This window comes from Azolla caroliniana, unplaced genomic scaffold (assembly GCF_043228905.1).
Source record: "Azolla caroliniana isolate FFs.n. ecotype wild unplaced genomic scaffold, voAzoCaro1.0.p SCAF_255, whole genome shotgun sequence".
NCBI classification, from domain to species: Eukaryota; Viridiplantae; Streptophyta; class Polypodiopsida; order Salviniales; family Salviniaceae; genus Azolla; species Azolla caroliniana.
The window spans coordinates 7,171-32,710 of record NW_028230690.1 but is presented as its reverse complement, the minus strand read 5'-3'; the positions used below and the strand labels follow the sequence as shown (position 1 = coordinate 32,710).

At 37.7% G+C, this 25,540-nt stretch overlaps 2 long non-coding RNA genes across 3 annotated transcripts; both read right to left on the bottom strand.

The window, feature by feature from the left end:
• Positions 1-22,443: 22,443 nt before the first annotated feature.
• LOC147848698 (uncharacterized) lies at positions 22,444-22,962 on the bottom strand. 2 transcript variants are annotated; one of them, XR_015531886.1, is made up of 3 exons: positions 22,921-22,962; positions 22,759-22,815; positions 22,444-22,517 (listed from the first exon to the last, which is right to left on the bottom strand). It is a non-coding gene; the product is annotated as an uncharacterized LOC147848698 (long non-coding RNA). The 2 variants fall into 2 exon arrangements; XR_015531887.1 differs by having other exon boundaries at positions 22,759-22,809; positions 22,921-22,954.
• Positions 22,957-23,554, bottom strand: LOC147848697 (uncharacterized). Its single transcript, XR_015531888.1, has 3 exons — positions 23,322-23,554; positions 23,156-23,220; positions 22,957-23,042 (listed from the first exon to the last, which is right to left on the bottom strand). It is a non-coding gene; the product is annotated as an uncharacterized LOC147848697 (long non-coding RNA).
• Between the last annotated feature and the right edge of the window lie 1,986 nt (positions 23,555-25,540).

Below are 25,540 nucleotides of genomic sequence, written 5' to 3'. Positions count from 1 at the left end.
GGAAGCTCACTAATATTCTGTTGTGCATGTAATGTGTCTTTTTCTTTTAATGTCTTTCTATTTTCTTATCTTCGAGAAGAGATGATAAGTAACTCGATAGAGTTTCTAATTCTTGCGAGTGATGGTTAATGAGATGTTCTTTCAATTAAAGTATGAGAAAGTGGTATTTTGATTCAAAAACAGTTTGCAAAGCTCAAATTTCATGTTTATTCATATTATTGTTGAGTATGCAATCTCCTTTGTTCAATGTATTCTTGATGCGGAAGAGGCAGCCAAGAAACTTACCGAGGAGGCCTTTTCTTGACAAAGTAACGATAACATAACATGTATGGTCGAAGGAACAACAATCTAAGGCATCCAATAAAAAAAAAGATAATAAACAATTTACAACTTAGAGCACAATCTACGTAATATCCTAAGGCTTTCTATGCAAAAGTTTTTTGTTAATAAGTCAATATACATGTATGTGACAAATTGTGGAAGATATATTTCATATTTTGTATAAGCTCTTCCTATGATCCATCTAGACAATCTATAGGTAAAGGTGTTGGTGTGTGTATGTATGTAGTATCCAAAATTATATAGGACCAAAAGGCCAATCTCCAATCGTATTCTTATTAGAGGGTTTGTATAACATGTCATCGCGATGAGTTGTTGGACAACATTGCAATGTATCAACATATTGTTTGCATAATTGATTTGATTTTATATTTGATCAATGTTTAAATGTTGGTGTGAGGAGAGACTAACATGAAGTTTCCAATACATCTTAATTTAACATTTATCGACATGATGTCTTTAGTTTTGGTCATGTAGAAATAAGGGTAAGAAACCGAATTGAACCAAAACTAAATGGGGCCCATACTGTTGGAACACAGGTCTGTCCAGATGAGAAGAGAAGAGCTGAGTTGATGAATAACTCGGCCGAGGCTAAAACTGAAATCGAGGATATACCCAACTCGGGAGACTATATTTGTAAATAGTCGAAATGTGCCCCATGTGGGCTATGTATGTAAATAGCCATAAAGTTGTATAAGTATAAATACAACTAGGGAAAACTTTAGTAAGGTGTGGTAGATCATTGTTGTATGATTAGGTTGTGAGTTACAAGAAGGTAGTGGCCTCTATAACTGTGCAAGAGAGAATGTGAGAGTTAGTGTGTAACTCTGTAGCCGTTTGTTGACAAAGAAGATCTTGAGGTCGTCGCCTCTGAGTTTCTTGTTGTACTTCCTCTCTACATATAGTGATTCTGTTTCTCGGGGTTTGTGGACCCCTGTGGTTTTTCCCATTTCAGGTTTTCCACATAAAAATATCCGTCTTTGTGTCTTCTCGGTTTCTTGTTTGTTGTTCTTCATTTTTTGTCTATGTACTGTCAATGTTGACTCTTTGCACCCGAACATATGTATGAACAACCGGTTGTGGCCGGTCACGATTCTTGACACATACCTAGGCAGGAAAACATTATAATACATTTTCTTTCCAGAAAAAATGATACCCATTAGTTAGGAAGAAATATAGGAGGTATCATGTCTCATATAGAGCTCTGTGGCTTTGATTAACTCTAAAAACGTGGAGTGGAAGACTAAGGGTCCTTCTTAGAGGGGAAGACTAAGGGTCTTCTACAGTCTACGGACGGTGGGGGGATGCTGTATGGGGAGAGTCCTTAGTGGGAGGAGACATTTTGGCACCATCTTATATAATTTGCCTCCCTACAATCACAACATTAACGTTCTGTTCCATTTTAGGATGAAGGTTGCCCAGGTCCGGGATGCTGTATGGGGAGAGTCCTTAGTGGGAGGAGACATTTTGGCACCATCTTATATAATTTTCCTCCCTACAATCACAACATTAATGTTCTGTTCCATTTTAGGATGAAGGTTGCCCAGGTCCTAGATGTTGAGTCTGTTTCACCTTGAATATCTTCATATGACCCATGAAGGAAGGGGATGAGGTGATCCCAAAGTTCCATGAACACCTCTGCTGGTAGAGTGGGCTTCCCTTGGAAGATCGTGTGGTAGCGGTGCTTCCATATCTACCATGTTGTTAGACCCGGTAGTGTGATTGACAATGACTTCAACTATGTTGACTTTGTTTGTGACCAAGATGGAGAATCGGTTCCTGAATTTTGCCCACCCCATTTGCATGAAGGGGCTGGATTCGTTGAATTGGAAAACCATGATTCCAAGTGCATCGTGAGCGATTGGGCCACCGCCCATGAGACTTCCCCATAACCTCCATTGCGAGCTAGTATCCGTTGTCGTAATGTAGTTCGTACATTACGTGAAAAACATATGGAGTACCCGATTCAATAAATAAGAGGAATTAGAAGAAAATACTAACATATACATTGCATGCATAGGGCAAGATTTGAACCTTGTACATCCATGTAAATAAATTAAAGCCTTACCATTATACTAGCACATCACAAGTGTCAAAAAAGTAGATGTCCAAATACAAAGGTTATTTCATGCATATTTTCTAGGAAAAAAGCTTTAGTTAGAAGAAAACGCATGATAGAATAAAAAAAAGCTACACATGCACATCTAGCGTACATGAACACTTTAGTTGATAAAAAAAACACATGATAGTATGAGAGATCGAATAATACTTAATTATACATATAGGTTCAAGAAAATCTTCGAGTAGGAGAGTATGTGAGATCAAATAATACTTAATTATGCTTATGAGTAAACAAAGCTTAGAGTAAGAGAGGATGAATAACACTAACATATACTTATACATAAGCAAAACTTAAATTAAGAGAGTATGAGGAAGGAAACATGGAAAGTTTTTTATTACTAGATCCTCCATCTGATGGACTTATTTTGTTACATGATTTTTTTTTTTCTATATCCCCTTTTGGGGTATAAGAGTATGAGAGAGGAAACATATATCTTTTCTTCTTCAATCCCCATCCATCTCCCCCGTCTTCTTAAGAATAGCTCTTATTTATAGGTTTTCTATGGCTTGTTTTTCTTTTCTCCTAAAAAAAAAGCTTTGTTTATATAAGTCGAGTTTATTTCTAAGCCCAAATTTGACATGCAAGATATGTTTGGAAAGCTCTTAGTGTTACTTTTCGTAGGAGTCTTTTATTTTCTAATTTGGACATTGGATGCGGAAATTATGAGCTTTTTTCTCTACCTTGCTCCTCAATTCCACACCTTGCGGTTTGTTTTCTACTTTTTTTACTTTTGAAAAACTGCTTCTATCTTTCTATCTTTTCATCATTTATAACAAAAATTGACTTCGCAATATTAGTTTATTTGAACTACTACTTTATTCTCTTTTGATGGTGGTTTCACACTGTGTTGAAAACATCACGACACCGTAAACTTCACTTCCATACTTCTTGTGAGTGTACGCAAGACCACATGTAGTGCTAAGATGATTCAACCGCTTCACCAAACAAGAGACAAGTTGGGTCCAGTCCAGATTTGTTGTTCCATTCCCCGGTTGGAAGGGCACAATGGCTAAGTAGCTAGAAAAATGACTTCATTGTTGGGGGAGATCAATAATCCATAATTTCTCTCAAAACCGTCCTAAGGAGTCATGCACTTTGTGTGATGCCCACAGATTTTTTATTAGGGTTTTAGCTACCAACTTTTTGAGTAGTAGAGGCCTTCCTATGCCCATAGTATAGGCAAAGAATTGCTTTTTCTTCTGATTATGGATGTTCCAATGATATTGTAGAGGGTCCCAATTGAGATGTTCTATTAGGTGATTGTTGTAAATTCATACCTTATAATCTTCCTCCCAACGAATCTTTGGTTTAGGATCGACATGCCATTTCTTTTCCATGCACGTGATTATTCGAATGAGATACCAGTTCCCTTCTACTTCATTTGAGGAATGCAAGCACATTTGCAAAATAGCAACATTCGCCTTCTTGCTTTTTATGGTGACCAGTTCGCCATCTCTCATGAAGAAACCAAACCACGTATCACTTGTAGTTTATGGTGGTGTTTGAGGTCATTACCGTCTTCTCCATGAGTTCTAACATATGCTTGCCATTTTTAATAGTTGTAATGTTGCTTTCTCCTACCTTCCAAATGACAACCCCACCATATCTCCAAGTCAATGAACAAGGAAGATTGATGATAAGGATGATGAGGAGAATCAACAAGAACTGGACAATGTCTACAATACCACTACTACGATTGGAAACTTGCTAACGAAAGAAACAGAAAATTAATGTGGGAAAAATTTGTGAAAGTATTGTGTCATATAGGAAGAGCAAGGAGGAGGACGATGGAGGGTCATCATGATACTAGATGGTATGGTATTCATGATTGAGTGAGGGGTGGTGAGGAGAGTATAGGTTTGTCACTGCATTGCAAAATAAAACGCCACGAGTTGATTAGAAGCAAGGAAAATAGTATAGATGGATGAAGGACTAAAACTAATTGAAAAGCTCTAAAAATTATGACCCATGAATTTGAAATAAGAGAAATGAGGTAATTGTCAACAAAGCAAACAATGCAATATAGAGAGTTGACGAACAAATGAATTCTTTGTGATACAAAAAATGCTAGATAAAATTTAAGAAAAATAGAATATGGAATAAACATTCAAAGGGGACAACTAGGGAGAGATTGTAACATCAATTGACCTCAGAACTATTACAAAACTAAGATTTCTTCTTTAGCTGCCGCCAATCTTGCAAGGCTTATATCTACCTCGTTAGAGCTTTGATTTGAGTGAAGTAAAGTTCTATAGATTTGCCTTGCTGAGAAGAATCGAAAGACATTTCAAATAGCTATGGTTGTGCCACATGGTGGCCAACATGACTTGGTTGGCCACCAAAATGTGGCTAGCCGAAGATAGATTAGATTTAGACTAGGCATTCAACTTTTTTAATACTTTTTCTTTCACATGATCTAGTTGCATGCAACATTATAGTATTTATGTTAGCAAGAGATCAAAATACATCAAAGAATGAGGTTAGATAACCTATAATGGAGGTCATGGCAAGTCTAGAATAATTAAAAATAGAAGATACCTTATGTCTATTTACCATCCCCTACAAAACAAAGCATTTTAGAAAAAATGCTCACCACAAACCTAAACAAGACAAAAAAGATTACTTGCCCAAGCTCACTAAATAAAATCAGCTCTTTATAAAGCTATTTAAGAAATGAGCAAATTGTGCATGATATCAAATTAAACTTATGAAGACTTTTATAATGCAAGGGAAATGAAGCTCCTTAAGGTTTTGTAAGCCTTGGCTAACCTTTTTTCATGTATAAGATAGTTTTATTTTTTATTATTTGAACACAATCATGTCACCAAATTGAGTTGAAAATATATATGTAGGATCACGAGGGTTTTATGATGTAGTATTTTGTTCACCGGAACATCGAAGTGCATTGTTGGCTAAACTTTCTGTGTTTTTCGATAAATGATTCATGCATGTAATGCAATGGTCTCCCGTAGTGAACTATCATGCTTTGTTAAAATAAGAATGCCATGTTTGGGTAACAATGGATTGTAAGCATGCTTTTTTATGGCCACTATTACTAGAGTTGATGAGTCAAATGGGTAAAGTGTTGGTATCTCCACATGCAAATGCTACAAATAAGTGTAGATTTTGTGTGTTATGGGATACAAGTCGTAAGAGGCCAGGATGGGTGCGTATGAACACACCTAGTATGAAAAGACTTTGTTTTAAATTGAAGTGGGAGACATTTGTAGGTCATTGTTTTGGATGTGGTGAATGGGGTCACTTTATGGTAGAATGCCATCATCATTGTCCTTCAATTGTAGAGGTTCCTAATGAAGGGAATGGCAAGGAAGGATTTGCGAGAGATGTTGGTGTGTTAGACATTGTGGTTGTTATGGATGAAGGAACATCATCTAGAGTAGGTTATAAATAGGCCTCACTTCAAGGATTGGGCCTTAAGAATAAGGGAACTGAATCTATGGATATGGAAAAACAAAGTTGAGTGGTTATAGACAAGGGGGAAAAAACATTGGATAGAGCTAGTAGTGATGGTTTTGTTGACAAAGATTGGCATCAGGTTAAGGGCAAGTCGAAGGGGAAATCAATGAATATGCAACATAATAGTTGGCCCACTACTCATGAGACTACATGGCAAGATAATTCGGGAACTAGGGAGGGTACTCGAAAAGTTCCTTGGCAACGTCAATTTAGGGATAAGGAATTACCCCTTCACCTTCAATTTGATTCATTGGAATGAGTTGTAAATTCATCGAATTCTCGAGGTTTTCGTCAAGCAGAAGGACCTAAACAAAAAAATTCGATAAACAAGCCTAAGGATGTGGTGCATGAGAATTCATATGCAGCATTGGAACATGCTTTGACTAGTTTCATGACATCGATTGCTCTAAAGGAGCAAGTGCACCAATAACATTGTTGATTCAATGAAAGTGGTAACATGGAATGTGAGAGGGGCATGATCTCCTCATAAGAAGTATATATTATAGGAAACTTTGTTAAGTAAAGAATGGGATGTATTATGTGCAGTTGAGCATAAGTGTCATGAGTTAGCAGGATCCAAAGTTCATTTGCATGGATATTCATCATTCTATGAAGGACATCTTAATAATCATGATTCAAGTGTGGTATTAATCGTGTGGGATAAATATTATCCTCAAGTGATGCCTAATGATCCTTATGGTTGGTTTTTGGTTCTAGAAATCATGTTTTTTGGTGAGGTTGTATGGGTGGTTGGGATTTATGTCCCTAACCAAGCCACTCAATGTATTACATTATGGGGCTCACTCCTTCAAACCCTATCTATGGGCCATCCAAGATTACTTATAGGTGATTTTAACATGTGTGTTGATGCATCTCAATCTACGTCTGAACATTCAATCATGGATGATCTTGAGCAACTTGCTTGAGATTCATTGGCTATGGAGGTTTTGAAGTTAGATGTTTGGACATGGTTGCATGGGAATGATCCAGGTTTTACTTTCCAATCTGCTTGACATAGACAAACATGGAGTCGGTTAGATAGAATGTATGTGATGCCCAATTATTCTTTTTTACTGACATCACTTCATATGCCGACAAACCTCAATCGAATGCAGATATTGTGGCAAAGTCAGCCACCGTAAAGAAGAGTGCCAAAAGAAGATGCGTGAGTCGGCTTCCACTAGTTGACAACTCACCAATTACGCCGCTGACTCCAAGTACGACGACTACGGTGGATTATTCGTAATGAGACATAGAGCGAATTCCATATCGGCCTCTACTTCTACTAGTGCCTTCGGTCCGGAACACGTATGGTTCGTCAATTCCGGTGCCTCGAACCATATGATGTCTCATCAAGAAGGGTTCTGAGAACTTCGAGAGCCATATTGACCCAGCTATGTCAAAATTGGAGACGACACTACGCACCCGATTTGGCACATCGGCAATGTTCCGTTTGGAAAAGAAGGTAAACAAACTTACATTAAAAATGTCTTGCATGTACGAACTATCACGAAGAATTTGGTCTCCGTCGGCCAAATTGTAGAGCAACGAATGCAAGTTTGATTCAACCAAGGCAGTTGCTTCATCGAAAAAGAGGGCCAACTCCTCGCGTGCGGACGACAAATGTTCATTCTCGACTCAAACGAGATGAAATCGGCCATGTTCGCAAAAGGCACGAAAGCCGAGTCCGACATAGAGTTATGGCACAAGCAGTTTGGCCATATCAACCTTCAAAAACTCAAGGTGATGCAATTGAAAGGAGTCGTCATCAGAGTTCCGACCTTCAAAGAGTGAGAGAGATTGAAGGCGTATGTCTTATGAAACATACATATCATGCACATTTTGCAATTTGGCATTATACATAGACCCTTAATGTACATATGACTTTGAATGAATCTTTTCATTATAGATATTGAAGAATTACTTATACATAAAGTTCATGAAGACACTACTTTAATATTGCTTCAAAAGCCTATCATCTAAAGCGCGTGATACAGCCAGAAATATTAGGGGTCAACAAATGCCTAACACCCCATATGGCCTCAATTATAATTCAACTATTGGGGGCGGACAAATAGTGAAAGGGGTTTCCAACAATAATTCAAATATGTACCGACAAAATGCAATGTTTATCAATATAGCCTCAATGTAAAAACCTTTTGGGCATACGGTTCAGTAGAATAGAAAACAATTGTCTTTGTCTATCGAACATATGCATAAATCAGTTATAATTTATAACCAATAAAAGGTATGGAAAAGTAAAGTGGATAAAATGTTAATTCTCATTGCTTGCTCAGCATCGATCGATACGTGAATTGTCAGTTAGATAGATATGCCCCAGGACTGTACGCAATGAAATTAAGAGATAATTAAATTGCAAACTCAGAAAAATGGAGATGTGTCACCAATATTAGTGTCTAAGTAAGAAATATGCCGGTATTTGGCATCTAATTAAGGAATTGTGTGAGTATTTAGCATCCAGTTAAAGGAATTGTGGGGTGTATTTCGCATCTAATTAAGGAAATATGCAGATATTAAACTTGTAAGTAGGGAATTGGGTAGCTGTTTGAGCAAATATAGGGCTCATCAAACCATCTGTTTAAGAAAATAGATAGCTAATTAGCATCCAGTCACTGAAATATATATATATATATATATATATATATAGATGGCTTTAGCATCGGATGGACCAAATATACAAGTGATTAAGGAAGCGTAGAGTGTTAATCGAGGAAACATGTAGTTAATTAGAGCAGAAATAAGGAATTGCAGATTTAATCAGCGTCAAATCTAAGAGAACATACAGTCAGTTAGCATCAGAGTAAAGGAACGTGAATAAATGATGGAGACCCTACGAATGCGAATATGTCAAAAAAGACTATACCAATATGTCACACAAATATAGCTCACATATCAACAAACTTTATATCACATTCTCTTGTTCTTTGGATGTGATCGAAACGTGTGAATATGAATTTGGGACTTCTATTGGGACATCTCTATGTCTTTATTCCAACTTTCAAGAGGTTCTTTTTGGTGTGGAAGTGTCCAAAATGATGCCTTTCCGTGTTAAATTTTGAGTCTGTATCCATATTGAAAAAAAGAACATCTCGTGACCAAGACTTTTGGTCAAGACATGGACATTGTTTGAACAGGTCTACTTATTTTTGACTTATTCGAATTGTACTATATATATTTATTTGTTTGTTTCATAACAAGTGATACTTACAAGATGCTTCCGGCATTAAAAGAATTCCTTTGCTAATACACATATATGTGTCGTCATGGAGCAGAGCATGAGCACGAAATTTCCCTTAAAACTTGCTATTCATCAAGTATGTTTCTTTCATTTCTCTTCCTCTTAATTGTTGAACAATTAGCTAATATCTACACGATCAAACATAACTACAATACATACATACATCCCTACATTTGTAGTGGCATCAATAAATATAGGCATGAATGAATACTTGTATAATCAACTACTATCATAGAGGTTTGTGATTGAATCGATTAATTGCATTATTTTAGGTTTTGTTATTTTTCCAGAATCTTAGCAAACGATTATTTTCAATTTAGGATTACAAACAACTATCTGAGCTTCCCAAGTGTATCACGTTTCGAGCTCTAATGTCTTTCCTAGACCACAATACCAACCATTTTGTCTCTCCGCACATGCATCTTGTGAGCTCGCAATCGACACTACTATGATCTTAGGGTTTCGATTGAAACTCGTAACTTCGATCATATTTTCTCTTTATGCCCAGCATCTTTGTGTCCCTCTAGATCCTCTGTGCGATGGATGTTGCGATGCTCTCAATCTGCAAACCTAATACGGTTTTGTAGAAACCCTAATGCAACCCCAACCCTAATTATTTAATTATTAGTGAATTAATTGATTATTGGTGAATTCAATCATTTCTTCGTGAATTAAGTCATTTATATTATATTGTGAAATGTACATAAGAAAACATGCACACCACAATATATATATTTATTTTGAAAAACAAATGGTTTTATAATATTTTTTGGTCCATTTCTTAGTAAATATCGTGAATGGCGAATAACACGAATATCACACATTGTCAATCTATGCTTATGAGCATAGAATGAACCCATACGTATCATACGTGCGTTCACATTCGAGAATGATTCAATCAAATGTGTGTGGCAAATCATCTCAATGTTCGATTGGATATATAAGAATGGTATTGATTGAATCACATGTCATCAAATTTCAATACATAGGAATTATTAAAGTACTAAACATTAGAAAGAGAGAGGAAGAGTGATAGAGAGGTAAAAAGAGAGTGGCAGGAGGTGTTATGAGCTATGAGCCATGCCTACTACCCAGAGCTCACTATCACTCCTCCGTTACTTCTCTTCTGATTCTGATTCATCCCTGCCTGCTTCTTTCTTTGCCTTCTCCATGAATTATATACTGAAGAGGCTGAGATGTACCAAAAGCCATGGAGCACTGCATCCATGGCCATTTCTGATAGGAAGAAGTAGCAGAAGAAGAAGATTCATGAGGAGGAAGAGAGAGAGAGAGAGAGAGTCTTAACATTAAAGTAAAAAATAAAAAGGAACACTCATTTTCCCCTTTGTAAATATGTTCGTTTCCAAATGTTTTCAAACGTTTGAATGCTTCCACGAACATATTTACTACGTTCTCTACTTAGAAGTATGTATGTCAAGTTTATTGATATTCTATCTCATACAAATGTTTGCGTACATTGATTGAAAAGGTTCAAATATACTTATTCATTATTTAGTATAAGGTTGAAAAAAATTTAAGGTAAGAAAGTTAAGGTAAAAAGTGTAAAAAAAAACATAAGAATGTTTTAATAACATAACGCATTTGTATGAAAACAAACTATTTGCCAATGCATTCGAGTATATTACATATTTTGATATACACACAGAAACCCACAAAATTTTACTAAGCATAAAATCCATTGACTAAACTATTAAATTGATTAAAAGATTGAAACATTAAGGAAAGAAAAAACTATTAAGTAAAAACTCATAAACATTATTTGTAGAACCAAACCAAACTATTTATTTATAATCGAAAACAAACTACATCATTTAACGATAACTCACAATCAAAACAAACCATCTAATTATTTTGTTCAACCATAAGTGAATAATCTGGTCGAGTTAGAGCCAAATGTGGGGTCAATGGCTAGGCATAATACTCTATTTGACAAAGCCTTTCACGTTCAGTTAAGTTTCCCACACAACTATACATTGTGAGAATATGTCATTTTATTGTGCGTGTAGGAATTAAGAAAGAGAGAGAGAGAGAGAGAGAGAGAGAGAGAGAGAGAGGAAGAAACTTCTTTCTATTGATTAGTTTTTGTCTCCGTACAACCAACCGACCACTAAGAGAGAATGTGGTGGTTATAAATGCACCCTATTTGTGGGGTGCACCTTTTCGTATTTCTTTCACCTTTTCACCTTTAATATAGTTATTTATTTATTTGTTCCTACTAATTTATTACAATAACCTCCCATAAACTAATTAGTTGTGAATGGTTGTAATCCTAATTTTCACAACAAGCTTGAAATTTGTCAAGAGGGAGGAGAGCCTTTGTTAGGAAATCAACCCACATATGATTAGTCGATGTGAACTCTAAGGTAAGCTTGTTTTCTTCGGCCAACTCTCATATAAAGTGGTATTTTAAATCCACATGCTTTGTTTTCTCTAAGTGCTTTGGATTCTTCGTCAAGTAGATACATGATATATTGTCACAAAAGATTTTCAATTGAAGTGGTTCACATAGTTGGAGTTCCTTTCACACTGTTTGCAACCATAGTCCTTCTTTATTGGCCAATGCCACTACTACAAATTCAGCTTCAATAGATGAGAGTGTCATAGATTCTTGTTTTTTCGATTGCCACGTCATTGTTTCTCTTGCTATTATAAAAGAGAAACCAGCAGTAGATCTTCGAGAATCAACGCCCCCCCCCCCCCCCCCCAATCTGAATCTGACCAAGCAACAAGTGATTTGATTGGTCTTTTGGATTGGGATCGTTTATATGTTAATCCATAGTTAAATGTGTATTTTAGACATCACATAACTCTCTGAAGTGATTTCCAGTGCATAAGGCTGGGGTTGTGCATAAAGCGTGAAAGATAATTAATTGCGAAGCAAATGTTAGGACAAGTTCCTATAACTAAATATCGAAGGTTTCCTATTAATTGTTTAAAAGGAAATTGCTTCATAAAATCAATATCTCTTTTTGTAGTTGGGCCATCTGATACACTTAAGTTACATGTTAATGACAAGGGAGTAGTACAAGGTTCAATGTTTAGCATCCCGAATGATTTCAAATTTTCATTAATGAATTTATTTTGATGAATGGTCAAAGTGCCCATACTACGATTACGAGTAACTTGCATGCCTAGGAAATAAGATAAGGGACCTAAATCTGTTATAGAAAATGCTCTTGAAAGTTCTACATTTGCTTGAGTAATTTTAGATGGTGTTCCAACTATAGGAATGCCATCCGCATATATTGCCACCACTAACAACCGATTAGATGTATGATAATGTCTAATGTATATATTTGGTTCCGATAACAATCTAGAGTAGCCATGTGAGAGCATGAAATTGTTAAATTTTTGAAACCATCTAGGAGATTGTTTGAGTCCATAAAGTGATTGATGTAGTCGAGAAACATAGTTTGGTTGAGAATGTGACTCCAACCTAGGAGGTTGTGACATGTAGATTTCTTCTGGTAAATCACCATGGAGAAATGCCATTTGTACATCCAAACGATGTACCTCAATGTCAAGAATGGTGGCTAGAGCCATTAGGAGTCGAAACGATGCCATGTAAGAATGGGTGAAAATGTCTCAAAATAGTCAAGTCCTTCGATTTTAGAGAAACCATGAGCCACAAGTCGAGCTTTGTATCTTGTAATGGTACCACCAAGGTTTAGTTTCCTCTTCAACACCCATTTGCATGAGATAGGTGAATGTCCTATTGGGAGTGATACTAGAGTCCACGTTTTGTTGGCATCAAGAGATTCAAGTTCTTTTTCCATGGTGGCTTGCCATTCAACACGATCTAGACTTTGCAATGCCTTATTGATAGTTAAGGATCATTAGAAACGTTTGATGTGATTGAGGGGGAACCAAATGCCGAGAATGCAAACTCAATTTCAAATTTATGGTTCGCAACAAGGGCATCTATTTTGTTGGTGTGAGCATAGAGGTCTTGAATAGTACGACCTTTGCTTGGAGTAGATATAGGACTAAGTGAATTAGGTGATTTTGCAATGTCAAAACTATTTGTATGTTCTACATACTATGTATTAGTGGTACATGAAGTATTTCTACATCCTATTTTAATTACTTTTGCATCCTTGTCACCAATGGCTTTCTCCTTGCCATTAAGGCGGGAGGATCTTCGTAATGGAATAATGGGATTTTTGCTAGGATGGGAATATGAATAATCAATGTGAGTTAGTTGTGTTCCATCTAAAGGTTTTTCCTTATGAATATTTAGGTGATTATTAAGGCTCTTTCTAGTTTGGGTACAAACAATGTTTAAATTTGGGGCATGTGCATCAATTTGTTGTGATTTTTTGGCTACCAAAGGCGATAAGTTAGAGTCATTGGTGGAAGGTGAAACTTGTGGGCGGGCCTCTAAAGATGAGAGCACTAATGGAGGAGGGTTAATTGGCATATGGTCAATTGTGACTTCTTCGATTTCCGAGGATGTTGGCAGAGCCCGCCAAGAATTAGTAGGCGATACTATTACTTCTTTGTTGGATTCGGTGTTGGACATGGTAGTAGCATCTTGTATCTTTTCTTATCCATGGTGTGGGTGAGGATTAGATATTAGTTTATCTTCATAAAATATCGCTTGACTAAATACAAAGTTTTTTGATTTTGGGTCATATAATCGATAACCCTTATAGCCATGAGATTCACCATACCCAACAAATATTGTGTGAACTGCGTGATTACCTAATTTTGATCGAATGTCTAAGGGTACTAGTGCATATAATGGACATCCAAAGATTCTTAGATTTTCATAATTTGGATTTTTTCCAAATCACAAAGAAAATCGAGTTGTCCTAATTGATCTACTATATGTTCTATTGAATATATAACATGCAGTTAAAACAACCTCTTCCCAATATGTTCAGGGAAGGTTTGCAACGAGTGGCATCCATATACAACCGGTTTCGTCGTTCAACCCTTGAATTGTGTTGAGGTGTATAAGGGATGGTAAATCGTTGTTCAATCCCATGGCTTTGGCAATAAGTTTGGAAGTTTTGGGACTTGAATTCTCCACCATTATCTGATTGGAGTACTTTAAGGGTAAATATTGTTGATTTGTCACAAGTTTATGATAGGATTTGAATTTCTCAAGGACTTGATCATTACATGTTGTCTTTAGAAAAGTGACCATTTTGAAACAAGTAAAGTCATCGATAAATGTTAGGAAATATAGATTTCCAAATAGGGATGGGGTAGACAAACGACCACATATATACGTGTGTACTAGTTGGAGGGGTTTAGTGGTTGTTGTAGGATGTGATGGAAATGGCAAGTTAGAGAGTTTTCCAAGGATACACCCTTTGCAAACAGATAGTTTTGATTTACGCGGAGGAGTAAAACCAAGTTCTATGTGTTGTCGGGCCATGTGAACCATTGTTTGATGGTTTAGGTGACCTAATCGATAGTGCCATAGTAAGGTCGCATAGTTTGATTTGTTTGAATCATCTATGTGGTGTGCTTCTTCAGCAAGTACCACCCAGTGGCCTAAAAGGTAAAGACATCATTGTCTTGGACAACTAGAGGGTGTCTTGTGACGAATGATACAATATTTGTGGTAGAACTCGAGTGATGTATTATCATTTGTGACTTTATTGGTAGATATGAAGTTTTTTGCTATGTTAGGTGTATAATAAACTTCATTGACTTCAATGAAGCTCCCATTAGAAAGTTCAAGATGGGCAGTGCCATGTCCAAGGGCATATTCAACCCCATTGTTCCCAAATCTCACTGTGAAAGGATGTTCTAAGGGCTTATAGTCTTTGAGCCATTCAACTCTTGAGGTAAGGTGACATGTGGCACCTGTATCAAGAATCCACATTCAAGTGGAAGAGTGGTTAAATGAAGTGAGGACCATGAAGGCAATGAAGGAATATTCATTGTCCTCATCGGAATTTTGGTCACTATGACATATGTTATTATTTTGATTGTAGTCATCATGTGATGCATTGTAAGATTGATCTTCTTTATATGTTCTTTTCCCTTTGTTGTTGGAATTCCTATAACAATCTTTCGTTTCATGTTCACTCCTTTGACAATGTTTACAAAAGGATCTTAGGAACCTAGATTTATTATGATCTCGTGAATCATTAAATTTGGAGGTTCGTGAATAAGATTTAGAGTTAGTAGGTTGGTATGTTGATCTAGGTTTATTGTAAGATTTTGTATTGTATTTTGGATGTTTGATATAAACTGCGGTGTGAGATGAAGAGGGTTGATTTATTGCCCTACGAATTTTCTTGTGAGATTGATGCCACTAATGTTGGAACACTAATGTTGGCTAATGTGGATTTTGTGCTTATAAATGGTTGCCATGATGGGGGTAGGGCGGCTAACAAGAGGGCGGATTGTTTCTTTAATACACACATTCGTTATTGTCACGATGAAAAAATTCTTGGTGGGGTTGGACTCCTTCACCGCTTCGATACCATGTAGGAATTAAGAAATGGAAAGAGGCGGAGGGAGAGAGAGAGAGAGAGAGAGAGAGAGGAAGAAACTTCTTTCTATTGATTAGTTTTTGTCTCTCTACAAGCAACCGACAACCAAGAAAGAATGTGGTGGTTATAGGTGCACCCTATTTGTGGGGTGCACCTTTTCGTATTCCTTTCACATTTTCACCTTTTATTTATTTATTCCTACTAATTAGTTTATTACAACAGTGAGGAAGCTAATTGTGCACATTAGTTCTAGACAAGCACAAGAATCAATAAATCAAAATATGCAACATACCAATGCGAGAAATGGCATGAGCAAAAAAGAAAATGCTCCTACATCGAGAGATAGGTAGATAGATAGATAGATTATATTATCGTCTTTAGAGGTCAAATATGACCTATGAGACCCAAAACATTACATTTCACGTGATGTGTGAAAGTGAGTAGTGACTCTCGATGTTCAAAAACTTTACCAATGAATGTTGCAATCGAGAGTGCACATTATGGTTGTGGGAGAAATTCCTGGAAAGATTGGGCTCAGTCGAAGAGATGTAAAAAGCATGGTCAAATATTATCAAAGGCAGAGCATTGTATCAAGGTGTGATACTCAGACTCTCAAACTTGTTTAGGGTAAAGTGTTCATAGCTAGCCACTCTCATCACTTGTGCCCCAACGTCCCGCCTCACATCACAATGCATGTGAGCTAAGCCGCATGGAAGCAATGGTTCGAATGGAAGATAACGGGATGGGCTCTAACATGTATCAATGTGTATGGTTTCCTCGTTCCGCGAAGAAAGAGAGAGAGAGAGAGAGATTCTCTATGGAAGGAGCTCGGACGAATTGTATTACACACCCAACATGAACGAATCGAGACTCCCTAGTTCTAATGAATTGTCTCGATCTCGGGCTCCTAATTCCTCATCGATCGGACGCGTCCTCACCACACATTCGGGCAGCGGGACGCAGTTGACCAACATCGCAAGGCAGCCAACCCCTACAGAAATCGCCAAATGCCGCAAATCTGAAGGCTCCTCCACAGTGGAAGTAAAAAAATTCATGAAGAATTTAAGCATCATTAAATTAATTCCGATGGAGACACCCACTATCCCTGCAAAGAAGCAATACATGCTTTGATTGACCAATCGGAGCACTGACTTGTCAATCAAACTGAAGATTTGGAAAAATATAAAGGCGCTGAAGATGGGTCGTTTGAATAGGAAATGCATGACAGCCAAGGCTATGGCTTGAATACCCGCTCGCAGGAATATAGACAGGCACATTTGACAGGAAATTGCTCGATTGGCCTCTTCTAGTTCCGCAGTCGTGTGCCTTCCAATATAAATGGCTATGGCCGAGGCGGGCAGCAAGGTAAAGTCTATCCATAGCAGTAGGCCGGGAGTAAATGGCAAGGAATTGGAGCCACTAATGGCAACTATGAGATTCATACTGCGAGTAACCAGATATATGTTTAGCTGAAAAAGAGCAACATTTCTTAGTTTCATGTTAGCTTCTGATAATCGGTTCGGCAGCACTTCTTCTTGATGTTGTTCTGCTGTAGAAGCCATGGTCTCAGAGGCAGCAGCTCTCAAACTTCGAATGGCGATCACATTCAGAGCGGGAATGTACATGAAACCTGCAGGAGGCATGATGGGAAGGTTCTTGAAATCCTTCACAGTAGAGTGGATGATGATGAGTGGGATATACATGAAGAGCTCGCAGTAAAAGGCAGGGATCTGCACAATTTTCTGGGCACGCTTCACCATCTCCATGACAACAATATTGGGAACAGGGTTAAGATAATCGCAGTAGCTAATCATGGAAATGGCGGTGATGAATAGCATTACAGCACAAATAGTGTAAGCACCGTCTCGCAACTCCTCCTCATCCTTCATTTCATGGCCTAATTTGACCTTGTACGCCCCGAGAACCATTATGATCATCGCATTCATGAGAGAACCCTTGTTTTCATTGAACACGAACGAGAAGAAACATTTCCTTCGGGATTCCACATGTTCGGGCTCTTCCGGCCTTGTGCCCAAATCCTCGTCCGCGACACCTTCAATGCCATTACCAAACTCTTCATCTTTAACATGTCGATCATATCTCGTTGATGGTCGTCTACTTGGAGATATGGTGGGGTTGTCATTTGGCGTAGTGTGGGAGAAGGTGACATCGTCTCCATCAGAGCGTCTGATATGCACGTCCACCGACTCCTTACCTGCAAAATAAAGAGGAGAATTCTTGGAACTTTCTCAATTTGCTAGCTAAATGTGTCTATTCTAGCTATCTGCTGCAACATCTTCTTATAGGATGGTATATGCCAGCATCTTCCTCATGATCCTCCAACAATAACCATCCATTGTATGACAATGCAACCATGCAAATTTTGTCCCCATTACTGTGTGAGAAATGGCTCTAAGCAATTGGCATCATCAGAGGGTGTCTATAACCATTTCTCACACACTAATCATGACCATATCTGCATCGTACCATTATCGCACAATGGATGGTTATTATTGGGTCATCATCATGTCCTCGGTTTTTTCTTTTAAAATAATGACACAATAGGTGTAGAATTGTGGGCTTTAAGTACTCGGCATAATAGTTTAGGCCGTATTTGTAATTAGGAGTGATGTTTTTTCTTGCTTGGTTTAGGCCATATCTTTAATTAGTAATGATGTTTTTTTTTGGATGGGCACAAACGAAGAGAACAAAGGGATAAGTAATAAAGACAAAGAAAAATCTAAGTGTACGTGAGACACCATGACAGGAATAGAGGAAGGTATATGAAACTCCTCCTCATGACATAAATCTATGGAAAGTCTGTTTTCTATGTTTAAGGTGTTTTTCGATTAATTTTACTCCTTCGTCCATCTATACTATTTTCCTTGCTTCTAATCAGAGTGGTGGTGTTTCAATATTTTGAAATGCGGTGACCCCCTATACTCTCTCATCACCACCCCTCATTCAATCATGAATACCATACCATCTCTAAGTATTCATGATAACCCTCCTCTAGCATTAATGATGACCTTATATGGCACTATGCCTCCACACATTCTCCCCACATTAATTTTAACAATTGTACACCTAATTCTTCCGTTGGCAAGTTCATCCTCCTCATCGTTGTGGTAGTGTAGACATTGCCCAACTCTTGTTGATTCTCCTCGTCATCCTCGTCATCGTTCATCTCTGTTTGCTCACTTGGAGATATGGTGGGGATATGTCCTAAACCATTATGCCAAGTACAACGCAATGATCATCCATCGTAACATAATGCAACGAAGCAAGTTTTGTCACAATTAGTGTGCATTGTCATACAATGGATGGTTATTGCCAGAAAATCATTAATACCACATATCATGTAGTAGTGATGATGACGATGACCCTCCATCCTAGAAGCTGCAGGTAGCTAGAATAGAAAGATTTAGATAGCATCGAGAAAATTCTAAGAATTCTAGTCTATTTTCTTCTTTATTTTGTAGGTAAGGGGACTATGAACATGCAGATTGGAGTTTTTGATGGTGATGATGATGATGATGATGATGATGAGGAGGATGAGTCTCCAAGTCAACGAACTGAGACGGCCGATGATGAGGATGACGAGGAGAATGATCAAGAGTTGGCCAATGTTGACAGTACCACTACGACAATCGAAAACTTGCAAACGAAAGAAAGAGGTATAAAATTGTTAAAATTAATGTGGGGAGAATTTGTGGTCACATTGTGTCATATAGGAAGATCAAGGATGAGGACAATGAAGGGTCATCATGAATACTAGATGGTATGGTATTCATGATTGAATGAGGGGTGGTGATGAGAGTATAGGGGGTCACCGCGTTGCAAAATATTTAAACACAAACACTCAATTATAAACAAGGAAAATAGTAGATTAGATTGATGGAGTAAAACTCCAATTGAAAAGCTCTTAAAATTATGACATAGGATTTTTTTTTTCGTTGAAAGATTTTCTTCAATAGTATTAAAAACATTGAAAGACTACAAGTAAAAGTTATCTGCCCATAGGCTTACAACGTAGAGTAAAAGACAATGTATGTACACCAAAACTTGTACATACAAAAACAACTTATACAGGGATGTTGAACCTTAATACGGTACATTAACATGTTATTTTTATATTCAAGAAAGGGCCCATGGAAGTTGATAGTTCCATTGAGGTCTTTGATTTAATTATGCCATAGGAATTTGAAAGGGATATAGATGTAAGAATGTGACGGGGCAAAGGGTAATCATACGCAAGAAGATATATAGATAAGAAGAATGTGGTAACTATCCACGGAACAAACAATGCAAGAAGTAGAGTTGAAGAACAAATGAATTCTTTTTGATATAAAAATTCTAGATAACATTTAAGAAAAATAGAATATGGATCAAAGATTCCAAGGGGACAACCACGAAGAGATTATAACACCAATTGACCAAGGAACTATTACAAAACTGAGATGCCTTCTTCAACAACTGCCAATCTTGCAAGGCTTACTACATCTACCTCATTAGAGCTTTGATTTGAGTGAAATAAATTTCTATACATTTGTCTTGCTGAGAAGAAACGAAAGACACCTTAAACGTAGAAAACAGACTTCCACTTAGCTAAGAAACCACTACTTGCCATAGCTACCCAAGCACTACTTCCATCGGCCCGGTAGTCCCCAATTTTTGTCATGGGGGGAGTTCACATACCTTCTTCTATTCTTGTCATGGTGTCTCACATATACTTAGATTTTTCTTTTTCTTCATTACTTATCCCATCTTTCCTTTCGCTTGTGCCCATGTAAAAAAAACATCACTCCTAACTACAAATATGTCCTAAGCCATTCTACAAAGTACTTAAAGCCTAGAATTCCACATGTATTGTGTCATTATTTCAAAAGCAGAAAAAAATTGAGGACACAATGATGATCTAGGCAATAACCATCCATTCTATGATAATGGAACGATGCAGATTTTGTCATGATTACTGTGTGAGACATGGTTGTAACTTGTATAGACACTCTTCGATGCCGATTGGTTAGAGAGCCATCCATTCTATGATAATGGAACGATGCAGATTTTGTCATGATTACTGTGTGAGACATGGTTGTAACTTGTATAGACACTCTTCGATGCCGATTGGTTAGAGAGCCGTTTCCCACACACACACACACACACACACACACACACACACACAAATGGGGATCGAAATTGCATGGTTTCATTCTTAGACAATGGATGGTTGTTGCTAGAAGATCATGAATAGAACATATTGACATCTACTATTAATGAAAACCCTACATTCTATAAGATGTTGCATACAACTAGAGTAGAAAGACTTAGCTAGCAAATTGAGAGACAGTTACACGAATTTTATTCGAGTTTCTTATTTATTGTGCAGGTAAGGAGAATGTGAGTGTGCAAATCCGATGCTCCGATGACGACGATGTCAAGTTTTACGACACTACTCAAAATGTCAACCCCGCCATATCTCCAAGTCAACGAACAGGGATGACCCATGATATTGTAGATATTGAAGTTGTTGAGAATGAAGAGGTGGGTGATGTTCAAGGTGTCACCGAAGAAGGAAACGGGGGCCAACATGTGGGAATGAGCTTCATCTCGTTCGCCTTGGATGGGTACAAGGATTCTTTCGTGAGCGTGATGATGCTTGTATTGGTTTTCGGGGTTCATAAGTTCGCATTAAGCCATGCGATAAACGATGATGATGATGATGAGTGGCGAGACGGTGTGTGCACTATGTGTGCTCTACTCTATTGCTCCTCATAGCGGCCATAACCATTTTGTAGCTACTTCCATTATCTTAGACTTGCTCCTAATATGGTGGAGATGGTGGTGCATCCTCAAAAACTATTGGAGAGACCCTCTGTTTACTACGAGTTCCTCATCTATATCACACTCTTCATCATCGACTGTGTTGGCCATGGCCACACCCATGCTCTGCAGATCTTTCCCATCATGCCTCCTCCTGCAGGTTTCATGTACATTCTCGCTCTGTAGGCACACGGATGCAGAACTAGAAGAGTCCGATCGAGCAATTTCCCATCAAATGTGGCTGTCCATATTCTTGCGAGCGGGTATTCAAGCCATAACCTTAGCTGTCATGCTCTTCGCATACGGAAGACCCATATTCAGCACCTTTATATGTTTGCAAGTCTTCAGTTTGTGTGACAAGCCAGTGCTCAGATTGGTCAATCAAAGCATGTCTTGGATCTTCGCAGGGATCGTCGCTGTCTCGATCGGAATTAATTTAATGATGCTTTTAACTCTTCATGAAATTTTTTAGCTCCGTTGTGAAACCTTCAGATTGTTAAGATTACTTGTTTACACCACAAATGATAAGACATGCGTTATGAGGATAAAGACAAAACATGAGTTACAAAAGACAATAAGGAAAAAGACAAAACAATAGTTACAAAGAAGTAACGGCTAGTTGTTACTTCTTTGTATATAGATGTATATGAATGAAAGTATTGTTTAGATCAGTGTGTGGTACTACATCTAGAGTTTTCTGTAGGTTCTTACATTGCAATACACCTGTTTTAATATAAGATGTTACCTTGTTCTTCATTCTTTGAAAACTCTCTCTTGTTCTTTGTTGTCAATCCAGCCCATTATCTTCTGAACTTTTCTTACATGGTATTAGAGCCAACAAAACTCACCACAGATTTTCTGAAATAAACAAATCTAAAAACTATCACTATGGCAAGATCAAGCAGAAAATATACCTTGGAAAAATTAACGGAGAAAAACTACAAAACCTAGAAGACTCGAATGGAGTTGCTACTTGATGTTGAGGAGCTCCTCGACATCACAACTGGCGCTAGTCCAGAACCTGCAAAACGAGAGTCAGACGAATGGCATGAGTGGCGAAAGCTGGATAAAAGAGCTACACTAGAGATAATGTTAAATGTAGATGAAAAGCAGTCAGAAATTATTCGAAAACTCACATTTGCAGCTGCAATGTGGGCAAAACTGAAGGAACTATACGAACCTCAAGATGGTACAACTAAACTCCACACCTTAGCTACCCTGTTTAATATGTGTGTTTTACAGGAAGAAGAAGATGTTCCTACCTTCTTATCAACTTGGGAGGCAGCCATGGATGATGCAACTACCGCCGGCAACTGCATCTCAAAAGACATCAAGATTGGATTATTGTTAAGCAAACTCCCTGAACCTTGGGGGACATTCATCACTATGCATAGTAGCACGGCAACATTGTCTGAGCTACTTACTAAGATCCGTCATGAAGACATTCGACGACAAAAGGAGAAGAACTCCAACCGACCCCAGGCACATAATGTGGTTATCCAACAAGAAGATGATAGAAATCCATAATATTCTTTTGAAGAAGCACCTGAACAAAATGGAGAACCTGATGAAGAAGAGTATATTCAAGCATATAATGCAAACACATTTGAAGAAAATGAAGATGATAGCACCTGGTTCTTGGATACCGGGGCTACTCACCATCTAACATATCGAAAAGACTGGTTGGACAACTATCAAGAGCTCCCAATACCATTGAAGGTCACCTTCGGAGACAAAGGTCAAAAAGTTGCGGTTGGGAAAGGTAATATCAAATTAAGACTCATTAGTAATCATGTTGTACAAATTTCAGATATATACTTTGTACCTGGAATTGCAAAACATCTATTATCTGTGGGACAAGCTACTGCAAAAGGAATGACAGTCAAATTCAGCAAACAACAAGCTACCCTATACATCCAAGATGATCAACATGAGATAAAAATTGTATGTCCAAAACAAGGGCAACTATATCCTATCAAGGCGAATCTTGGAGAAGCATTAGCTGCTGAAGTACATCAAGGAGGAGTAGACAATGTGTCTCCCACCTATTTATGGCATTGCCGGTTTGGTCATCTACATACACCAATACTCAAGTTGAGTCAAAATCAGAACCTAGTAAGAGGTTTACCTTCCACAATCTTTAAATCTATTGATATTTGTGAAGGAACACGTTCGCGTTCACAAGTGGAAGGATCGCGCATAAATGGAAGGATAAGGGAAATTTTAGGGCTTTTTCAATGATTTTACAAAACACATTGATACCAGTATCATACATGTTCAAACATACTATGAAAAAGGTTAAAAATCCACTATTTTCGTGATTTAGAAGTAACTAAAAAAAGACGAATTTCAAAAAGATACATTCTCAATTTATATCACAAACTTTACAACCAATGTTATTTTATAAGAAACAATTTTTTAGAAATCATAAGAATTCAAAACACATGCTTTTATATTACTCGATTTGTTACAAGCGGAATGTAGTTACACTTAGTAGCCAAATATACATTCATGATCACTCCTTTACGGAGAATCACTACTATAACTAATATACAATGACGATTCCTCCTCATCATCCTCGGATGTACCAATCAGTGCATTATCTTCGTCATAAACCAAATGGTTTGACTCTAGATTATATGTAGCAGATCTCGTTTGCCTTTGACTCGAGCCACCTTGTAGACCTGGTAATTTTTCTTTTATTATATCTATTGTTGACTTTCTTAATCGTCCGGCTTTTGTAAGTGTGAAGTCGTACACGATGATATCCACATCAGAGATATCAAGGGTCGAGGTGTTACGAATGTTTCACTTCCTCTTCCTACCTCCCCTTCTTGTTGGGCATTCAATCATCTCCAATGTATACTTACCTGTAAAAGCATTTGCACTTCTAGTGTTGTACCAATGAACATTTATAGACTTGATCATGTTTTCTATTTCATGCATTAGCAATTCTAGAATTTTACCAACCCAAAATTGGTGGCCATGTGAGTTCTCATCAGCCGGCGTTGCAATCAACATCCCCGCGGTGAGCTCTTGCAAATTGCCTTGCCATCTAGCTTCGACTGCTTTGGTCATCCTTGGTCCCACATAAATGTCTCTTTGTTGTGGATGGACTAAGCTATCATTAATCGCATTTACTAGTTGCTCCGGAGTTCTATTTACGCGATCATGTTGCAGCGACCATGTGAATGGCGTTTCCAAATTCCAATTATCAACAGATACACAATTGTCTATAATTTCTTTCTGATCACTATAAAATACATCCCACCATGACGTGTCTTGTTGTGCGGCATATTTCTTGGCGGCCTCAATATGCTTTCTTTTTTCTTCTAAGGCTTGGAGCCATGACCGTTTTTGTTCTGATACCAAGTCGCTCTGCAACTGTCCTTTCTTCTCAATTGGCATTTGCTTAGCTCCATGGACAATTGTACTCGGCATACAAAGTAATAACTGGCAACCACCTTCAGGTTCCCATGTTGTAGAAGATGAATATTGTTTAGCATACAAAAGTGTAGAACCACTTATTCCATTTTTCTTTATCATAAAAATGTGATTGAAACTTATATTGTTTAACTGAGCAAGCACTTTAACATTCCCACCACCCCCATCTGATATATATCTCTTAAAGTCATATACCTCCTTCAAGTGTAACACTTTTGGGTGTGGTGTATATGCATCACAAATGACATCAAATAGTTTAGGTAAAGTGAAAGCATCATGCCGAGACAACTGTCTGGAGAATGTGCTAAACATCTTATCTATATGGTCATGTGTGTGGCCAACCAAAAGGAAATTGACATTCACTTTCCTAAACAATTCTTGGTTGACCAACATACTTAGATAGCCAAATATAGTTGAATTTTTGTTCTCTCTAGCAGTATTGTCCAATTGAATGTATAGAATAGGGGGGAAAGGTTGGCCCCAAGACATCAAAACTCGGTGAATGACTGTAACTGTTAGGTTAGGGTCATTGTGAACATTGGGGTAAGTAATGAAGACATGAGGTCGAACAGACCTATTATAAGCCAAGCATCCCACCAA